The following is a 7,151-nucleotide window of genomic DNA, read 5'->3' as shown; positions in this document are numbered from 1 at the left end:
TGACGAGTGGAATTATTATGTGATTTCTTTGGTGACCTAATTTTGGTTCGGTGTTATGATTGTGGGTTGACCGAGTCAACTCCGTTGGATAGGTGACGTGGCTGTTTTGAATAATTGATGTGGGGTGAATTTATTTATTTTCGAATAATTGATGATTTATTTTTACAAGCTCGAATTTGGTGCTGGTAAAATCACAATGTGAATTTAATTAAATCCTTTCCTTGAGGATTATTTATTAGACTAAATTCCAACACATCTGATGAATTAAATAATTGATACAAGTCCAATCTAATAAAGAATAAATTGTGGGCTACACTTTTTAAATAAAATTTTAACAGGGTCTTGAGCCCAAACTAATTACTTATTCAAATAATATCCCTAGCCCAATCCCAATTCCTTTTGAGCCCAAGACTCTAAATTCTTCCTTCCGCCATCAGAGCCCTTCTCCTCACCCTTCACGTTGAATCCTCCTTCTGCAAGGAAACATCTTTTCAAATTTTAAAATTCAGTCAAAACAATTAATCCCAAATTAATTGAGCAATCAAACACCAAAATTACTCCCCTCCCACGTTTCAGCATTTATTCCACTCTTCACCCATTCTTGCAAATCTTTCCTAATTTTTAGACCACAATCAAAGTGAAATGAATCACCATAAATGACTCTCAATACACGGCTATATAAATCCTCATACCCTAATCTCTTTCCCTCACACAAATTCGCAGCCACTCACTTCTTCACAAAATGGCGGAGGGAACAGTAGAAAGGAATTTCATTTTTTTCCTCACTAAATCCTAATTTCATCACGGTAATCACTCTCTCATGCTCCTTTCATGTTCTTCCTCATAAAATGAAATATTGTTTACCCCGAAGCCCTTCTGATAGAAATTAGGATCGATTCGGGAGGGGGAGAAGCCAGAAGCTCCAATCTTTTGTTTCAAGCCAATTTGTTCTTTCGAAGGTATACAACTCTTCCATCAAATACTAAAGCCATATCACTACTTTAGTCACTGTCGTTTTTCCTATAATCCGAAACCCCTCCAATAATCAAGTAACTGAAGTCACATGAACTAAGATCGAAAAGTTAAATCGAAATCGTGCCTCTGACTGGGAATTTGGGGCTGCTTCGGGGAAGGTCGGGTTTCGAGAAGGGAGAGGGGCCGAGAGGGAGAGATATGGAGTTTTGAGAATACTCCGTTCTAAGAACATACAATAGAGAGAGAAAGAGTAGCCGATGGTTTTGGAAAGAAGTAATTGTGCTCATTAGTCCTTTACTTAATTTCTTATTGAGTCCTCGCTTTTTAAAAAAATGAAAGAGGATAGGGGAGTGTGGTGTATAAATGTTTTTTTTTCTTTTATTTTAAATCCTTGTTTTAAAGCAGAGCGGTACGTGTTTTAAAATGGGAGTACCTAATTACTTCTAATTCTTCAAATTTTTAAAGTGGAATGGGAAATAATTATCTATTACTTTTATTTCTGAGTTCTTGTTGTAAAGTAGAAAGGAGAGTGGGGTACGTGTATTATTATGGGTGGGGTAAAACTTTATTTCTTGTTTAATGGCTGATTCTAATTTTGAGGTGAAAAAGAATGGGGGTGTACTGTACGTGTAGTCTGGGAAGGGAGTATTTTCATTTGGGTTAATTAAACCACCTTTCTTTCTTTTTTTCTTTGGTTGAATGGGTGTGCATAATTAATTTGGGCCGATTCTTTTAAGGCAGTGGTCGACTCCTTTTAAATCTCTTGGGCTTGATATATATACTGACTCTTTTATTAGACTACATGGTGTTTTAATCTTTGGGCAGTGTTAATAAAATTTGTTGAGACGTGAGCGGGCGAAATTAATTGAAAAGATCAAGATTTAATTGGGAAGAATTCATAATCATATCGGTATAATAATCGAAGCTTTAGGATGCATGCATCTTAGCTTTTGCTTGACTTCTCATGTTGATATACGTGATATTTCCAATATTTGAAGGTGATATCATGCGCGCGAAACTTGATTCCAAGGGAAAGGATATAGTTGAGACTTAAGCGCTTTGAGGTGGGCTTTCTTTTAAAAAAGGACGATGTCCTAAATACTTTATCGATGGGAATGAAATTGTGTTTATCATGCCTTATTTGATTTTTAACGTGCCTATCTGATATGGATTTATGCCATTATTATCTAAATCGAATTCGGGTCCTCGTAGGGCCGCAAACCCTACTTGGACTAGTGTACACCTATGGTAGATCGTGTGCTAGCGTACGGGCTGGCCGGTCTAGTGACTTGGTTTGTGGCCACATTCCGAGTCATGTATTGGCAGATATGGCTAACGTCTATGGGAAAATGACTGATCAGTTGACTTTTACAATGGGAAATGATTTTGAGTGCCTCGGGCCTTTCTAAAGCTAAACCCCGATGGTTACTTACGTATGGCATGATAAATAATGATTTTTATGAAAATGTTTTCGGCATAAGTCCACTGAGTATTTTTATAGTACTCAATCCTGCATGTGTTTTTCTTATGTGCAGGTTGAGCGGCGACGAGCGGTTGACGGTGTTGAGCAAATTAAATAAATTGATAGTATTGTCTTGAAACTCCGAGTGTCGTCGTGTCTTCACACACGACTTCACTCTTCTCTTGGATGCTTCCGCTGAAACATGTTTTACTTATTTTTGGTTGATCTTGAAACTATTTTGATTTCCGTTTAGAATCTAAAGGCATGATATGTTTTTGAGTACATTGAACCCTTGTTATTTTGAATATCAATGATGATAATTGAATTCTCTATTTGGTCTATCTGTCAAAACGTCACCCTGACCCTTTTCCTTTTGATTATTGTTCATTAATTACCTTGGTCAAACCCCTTTTATAAAACCCTAGTCCCTTTTCTTTGATTGCATTTAAGTCCTGTTAGGTCGCGATCGCCGCATTTAATAACCCTAAAGGGCGGTCGTGACAGTTTGGTATTAGAGCCTCAGTTCTTTCCGCTCTGGACCCAAGAGTCTTGTTTGAGTCAAAATCTATCCATGTGTAAATTGGCTAAATGATAAACATCGACAGCTCAACACCACAACTCGTCTCAGCCCAACCACAAAGAATGAGGTAACAAGTATCTTGATTTATATTGGTCTGAACCTGTGAAATGTTGGAAATTTCGATGGGAATTTTACTCTTGTGAAAACGAAGATATTTCTATGGGAATCGAAGTTAATATGACATTTTGGAATTTTGGCTTGAATATGAAATTGTTAATTGCGTTTATGCCAAAAATAATGAATGTGGTTATGAAAATGAACTTGTATTTTTACTCGAATATGTGTTAAACCCATATGAGTTGGATGAAATTATACGATGGTGATTATTCGATTGCATTACGAAACAATATCTATGAAAGTGAACTTGAGCATGCTACTATACCTAGTTGTAATTTGTGCGATGAATATAAAACTTTACGATAATAATGAACATGGAGGTGCGAAATGCCTAGTGCAAGGCGAGTGGCCTATGGGGAAGTCGGCGTACTACGACTCGACTAAACGCGAAAACGCACGAACTAATAACCTTGGAATTTAAATTCTTGACATGATGCTCAATCTTTTGATATATATATATAGCCATCTTCATATGCATCATGTTCTCAGCATCCCTCTTTGAAACTTAAACCCCATTGTTTCCTACTATCCTTGGAATGATGCTAGGTTTTCTTTTTTTTCTTCTTTTAGATGGTCCATCAGTATTATGCTCCGATGCGTAATCGTTACGCAAGCAATAGGGACCACCCAGTTGAGCGCTACCAAGAATACGAGTGGGATGGGGAGCTCTTCCTTATGTCCTACGTCACCGAGTTTTACAGTAGGTGGATGAACGCCTACGCGTATGGGGGAGCCACCCATCACGCTGGAATCAAAAAGCTCATCCACACTCTACCATCTCCTTGGAGCGAGTGGGTCGCCCAGGCGTCTGAGTCATTCACATGGTATAGCCCGCCCGAATACACACCGGGGGGGACTTGGTCGGCCTTACAAAGGTGCTACTTCCGGCCATGACAGCTGCATCCGACGGACCGCCATGTGATCCACCTCCACATATCTATCCGTCGGGTCAAGCCCGCACGCGGAAGTATCGCTACGACGAGGAGCCACATGTCTCCCGTGTTCCTAAGAGAAGGAGACTCGGGATGCGTACCTCGACCCCTCTAAGAATAGACCGAGAGGTCGATAGGATGCTCGAGATGACCCCTCCACTCTTAAGCGCCGAAGAGGAAAATGAGGATGAGGAACCACTCGAGGAGGGGGAGGACCCAAATGGAGAGAGTGTTGGAGAGACCGAGGAGAAGGAGGATGAGGATGGAGATAATTAGAAATGATAATTCTGGAATATCTTGTGACACTTTTCCCATGTTTTGATACTCTATTGTTTTGCTTGACCTTATCATTTTCTTTCCACATTTTACTTTACTCATTTTGCCTTCGTTATCATAGATATTAAGACTTCTTGGAGGCAACGTTTTGATATATTATGGGAATTTTCATCTTTTGCTATCCTATTGTGCAATGGGCCTCTATTATTCCTTACTATCCTATGGTGCAATTGTCTTTTGTTATACTATCGTACAAATATCCTTTACTACCTTATTGTGCCATTAACTTTTGATTACTCCATTGTACAATTGCCTTCTGCCATCTTATTATGCAATTGTATTATTCTGTTGTGCAACTGCCTTTTACCATCCTATTGTACCCTTATATTTTGTTGTTCTATTGTATAATAATCTTTTATTTCACTATTGAACAATTACCTTTTACTATCCTGTTGAGCAATCACATTTTGCTATCTTATGTTACAATTGCCTCTTGCTATGCAATTTTGCAATTTGCTCTCTTGCTATCATTTTGTGCAATTGTATTTTGATATCCTTGCAAAAGCCCTTTATTATCCTATGATGCAATTGTCCCTTGATCCCCACTTTTCAACTATATCGCATGACTATTCTTGGATTTTGAATAAATGTGATAATAACTCATGTGACAATGAATCAGAATGCCGCCAAGACGTAACATAAGGCATGGGAACCCTGAACCTACCCCTCAGGCGATGGAAGAAAGTGTGACGCAACCCATTCCTCCACCACCACCTCCTCCACCTCCGGTTGACCGTGAAATTGTGAAGCTTTTTCTAGAGCAAAAACCTATCGTCTTTTATGGAATGGGAGAACCGGTCCAGGCCGAATCATGGATACGCGCATTGGAGCGCATTTTCGCAATCCTAGGGTGCAATGATAGAGAACGGTTGAGTTGTGTGACCTACCAACTAATCGAGTCTGCTGATTTCTAGTGGGATACCAGGATGAAGACAACGTCCCGAGATCAAGCAGCGGGGATGACTTGGGAAGGCTTCAAGACAGAAATATATAACAAGTACGTGCCAAAGAGCTATCGGAAGGCAAAGGCGTCTGAATTCTACAATCTGACCCAAGGGCGCATGACCGTGACCGAATACGACCGTGCGCTCAACAGCATCACCCGGTACGCACCTGATCAAGTCGATACTGACGAAAAGCTGGCTGAAAAGTTCCGTGAGGGACTAAGGCATAAGATAAGGATGTCGTTGGCTAGTCGTGGGAGACTCCCCTATGCAGAAGCGTTAGCCCTTGCGCTAGATATTGAGGCAGCTATGCCCAAGGAGAGGATGAAGGAAAACACTGCTTTGGCACTACCTCCACCACACCACTCACGAGAGAAGAGGAAGTGGGAGGGGAATAGGACACCATACGACAACAAGAGGTACCAGCCCACCCAGAACCAACCACAGTATGGGGGAGGGCAAAACTCATCTAACCAGAGAGGTGACTTCCGACCCAAGCCACCCCAATGCAATGTGTGCTCCAAGTACCACTTTGGGGAGTGTAGAATTCAGAACACCACTAAGTGCTTTAACTGTGGGGGAAACAGCCACTTCTCTAGAGATTGTCTGAGCAAGAACGTGGGAATGAGGTCGAGGCAGAACACTCAAGAATCTCGCCCGCAACTAAGGGCACCGCAAATTGAATAAAGGAGAAATCGCGATCAACCTCCGCGACAACAACCATACCGCCCAAGACTTCTTCCCCAGGCTAGAGCATATGCCTTGAGCCAGAAACAACCCCAGATTGAACCAGGGAGTCACGAGAACAGAAACCTGGCAGGTATGGGCAAAATCCTCGACACACCTATTGTTGTATTGTTTGATACGGGCACATCGCATTCTTTCATATCTGAATTATGTGTGGACACCTTAAGTTTGCCTGGTTACAAAACTGAACATAAGATGGTGGTGTCCTCACCAGTGGGAGGGGTAACAGAGGTTTCTCGAACTTACTTGAACGTAGAAATTGTTATGGGAGAACTTAAGTTAGTCGCTCACAACCTACAAGTCATGGCAATTGGGGATATTGACATAATTATGGGAATGAATTGGTTAGCTGTGAATTTTGCTACTATTCGTTACAAGGAGAGACAAATATCCCTGCAAGCCCCGGGGGAGGAACCCACCATATACTATGGGATCTCCATGAACCGGCGAACATCTATCATCTCCACGCTTCAAGCTAGTACGATGGTGAGAAAAGGGCGTCCTGCTTACCTTGTCTATCTACAAGGAGAGGAGAAAGGAGAAAGAAAAGTGGAAGATGTTGCCGTTGTACGAGAATTTCCAGACGTTTTCCCCGAAGCCTTACCTGGACCACCGCCAGATCGACAATTGGAGTTCACAATCGACCTAGAGCCAGGGTCAGCACCTGCGTCCAAGGCACCATACCGAATGGCGCCTAAGGAGTTAGAGGAACTCAAGATACAACTTCAAGAGCTTATGGACCTGGGTTTTCATTAGACCCAGTGTCTCACCGTGGGGCGCTCCTGTGCTTTTTGTCAAGAAGAAGGATGGGTCGATAAGAATGTGTATCGACTATAGAGAGTTGAACAAAATGACCCTCAAAAACAAGTATCCACTGCCGAGGATAGATGATCTATTCGATCAACTCCGAGGAGCCGGTGTGTTCTCAAAGATGGACTTGAGGTTCGGATACCACCAATTGAGGGTCCGAAGGGAGGACATACCGAAGACCGCTTTCCGCACAAGATATGGTCACTATGAGTTCGTTGTGATGCCGTTCGGATTGACAAATGCAACCG

The 7,151-nt window shown here is 41.6% G+C and overlaps 1 long non-coding RNA gene across 1 annotated transcript; it reads left to right on the top strand.

Moving 5' to 3' along the window:
* The first annotated feature begins 209 nt into the window (after positions 1 to 209).
* Positions 210 to 2,692, top strand: LOC121764621. The gene is made up of 4 exons (XR_006042573.1): positions 210 to 806; positions 884 to 959; positions 1,974 to 2,039; positions 2,511 to 2,692. It is a non-coding gene; the product is annotated as an uncharacterized LOC121764621 (long non-coding RNA).
* The last annotated feature ends 4,459 nt before the right edge of the window (positions 2,693 to 7,151 follow it).

This window comes from Salvia splendens, chromosome 14 (genome assembly GCF_004379255.2).
Source record: "Salvia splendens isolate huo1 chromosome 14, SspV2, whole genome shotgun sequence".
Lineage (NCBI taxonomy): Eukaryota > Viridiplantae > Streptophyta > Magnoliopsida > Lamiales > Lamiaceae > Salvia > Salvia splendens.
The sequence above is the reverse complement of the archived record's forward strand: the minus strand, read 5'-3'. Positions and strand labels throughout refer to the sequence as shown.